At 50.6% G+C, this 2,500-nt stretch overlaps 1 non-coding gene across 1 annotated transcript; it reads right to left on the minus strand.

Moving 5' to 3' along the window:
- Window positions 1–793: 793 nt before the first annotated feature.
- On the minus strand, window positions 794–948 carry LOC139997431 (5.8S ribosomal RNA). Its single transcript, XR_011802812.1, has one exon. It is a non-coding gene; the product is annotated as a 5.8S ribosomal RNA (ribosomal RNA).
- Between the last annotated feature and the right edge of the window lie 1,552 nt (window positions 949–2,500).

Here is a 2,500-nt window from a genome sequence, read left to right on the forward strand (position 1 = left end):
TGCCGCACGAACAGACGGAGTGGGTATTCGATCCCTGGGGCTGTACGAGTAAAAACATCTTGATGAAAAGACGGTTGTGTTTCTTTAAGGCACACAGTTTTTCGTTACGCCACCAAGTTTAGGTTTAGGTTTTAATATCTTGGTTCTCTTTTCTCTCCTCTCTCGACTGACTTTGTTCAAAAATATTTTTGCTTTCTCTCAGTCTCGCCAAAAATTCATTTAAGACGACGTCGGGGGCGCGGTCATTCGTGCTTATCGAAGACTAACAAAACGTAGCAGAGGCTGATACAAAAAGAAAAAAAAAATCGGCCACGAAGAAAACTCGCTCTGTGTATCTCGATAACCGCGTCGACGACGACGGTTCTCTCCGCGCTCTTTTAATTCGTATCCTTCTTCTTGCGCTTCGTCCGACTCAGAAACGTTCGTAAAACACGAACGACGGCGGGTTGTCAAGCCAAGAAGGGACAGAGAAGAGACGGAGGTAGTTTTGCGAGTCTCCCGTGAACGCGATAGATTTTTCATATATATTTGTATCGAGAGCATGCGTACGCCGGTCTCCACACGATCCAGCGACGAACGCCGACGAACGTCCAACAATCGCTCGTACGTCGCGTACGAGCCCTCGACCGCTCTTTAATTCGTATTCTTTTGCTTGGCGCTCGTCCTCCGACTCGGAAACGTTCGTTTAAAGATAAAACGAACGACGGCGGGCTGTCGACGAGGCAAGAAAGAACAGAGAGAGACGGACCGAGAGCAACGATACGCAACGCAAGCAGTCTTAGGTTTACGTGAGCAACCCTCAGCCAGGCGTGGTCCAGGAATTGTATCCGTGGACCGCAATGTGCGTTCGAAATGTCGATGTTCATGTGTCCTGCAGTTCACACGTTGACGCGCAATTAGCTGCGTTCTTCATCGACCCACGAGCCAAGTGATCCACCGTTCAGGGTAATCGTTTATGCATGGATTTTTGTTTGTGTACTCAGGTTTTTGTACTCTTATTCTCGGTTCGAAAGAAGCCGATATCCGACAAACGTCCGACCAACGGGAATCGAACGCGCGGAAGTCGCCATATGATTGACGACACGAAAATACGTTCGAAAACGAAATCGGACGGACTGCGCGACGACACACGCAGCCCGCCGACCGGGCGTAAAGTGCATTATAATATATAACAACCAACGAGATCGAAGCTCCGTTCGTCAGGAAACGACGGGGATATAACACCCGATTCTGAATCCTCTGTACAGCACACGATCTCGCGAAGAAAGCGCACGGTGGCTAGCCCATGATATATATATATGTTCGTTCCTCTCGTCCAGTTATTCGAAGCAAACAGCCGATATGCATCTCCATCGTTCGGGTAAAAAAAAATCGATGGGACGCGCACGGTCGTAGTCTTCCTCGCGCGGTCGTTTCTTCCCGATAGCCAGAAGCAGAGTTTGAAAAACTCTAGCGACGGAACGAGGCATTAGACTCTCGACAACGAGGATAGAGAGACGGCCGGCGATCCCCTCTGAATCGACTTCGGTGGTTCAGGTAAAAATAAAAAAAATCGATGGGACGCGCACGGTCGTCGTTCCTCTTCCTCGCGCGCGGTCTATTCTTCCCGATAGCCAGAAGCAGAGTTTGAAAAACTCTAGCGACGGAACGAGGCATTAGACTCGCGACAACGAGGATAGAGAGACGGCCGGCGGTCCCCTCTGAATCCACTTTGGTCGCTCAGGTAAAAATAAAAAAAAATTCGAAAGGGACGCGCACGGTCGTCCTTCCTCTTCCTCGCGCGGTCTTTTCTTCCCGATAGCCAGAAGCAGAGTTTGAAAAACTCTAGCGACGGAACGAGGCATTAGACTCTCGACAACGAGGATAGAGAGACGGCCGGCGGTCCCCTCCGAACGGATGGCGACAACGACGACTAAAGCGCGAAAAATCGCGACGAAAAGGAACGCATCTCCGTTCAGGTGTATGTGTGTGCGTGCGTTTAAAAAAAATTCGATGGGACTCGCAGCCATCGGCCTCGCGCGGTCGTTTCTTCCCGATATCCAGAAGCAGAGTTTGAAAAACTCTAGCGACGGAACGAGGCATATGACTCACGACAACGAGGATATGGACAGGCGGTCCCCTCTGAACGGGTCGACGAGACGATGGTAAAAGAGACGAACCGGACGAAACTTCCGTCGATCAGGTAAAAATAAAAAAAAATTCGATGGGACGCGCACGGTCGTCGTCGTCGTCTTCCTCGCGCGGTCGTTTCTTCCCGATAGCCAGAAGCAGAGTTTGAAAAACTCTAGCGACGGAACGAGGCATATGACTCACGACAACGAGGATAGAGAGACGGCCGGCGGTCCCCTCTGAATCGACTTCGGTGGTTCAGGTAAAAATAAAAAAAATCGATGGGACGCGCACGGTCGTCCTTCCTCTTCCTCGCGCGCGCGCGGTCTATTCTTCCCGATAGCCAGAAGCAGAGTTTGAAAAACTCTAGCGACGGAACGAGGCATTAGAC

This window comes from Bombus fervidus, unplaced genomic scaffold (genome assembly GCF_041682495.2).
Source record: "Bombus fervidus isolate BK054 unplaced genomic scaffold, iyBomFerv1 scaffold0085, whole genome shotgun sequence".
In the NCBI taxonomy this organism is placed as follows: Eukaryota; Metazoa; Arthropoda; class Insecta; order Hymenoptera; family Apidae; genus Bombus; species Bombus fervidus.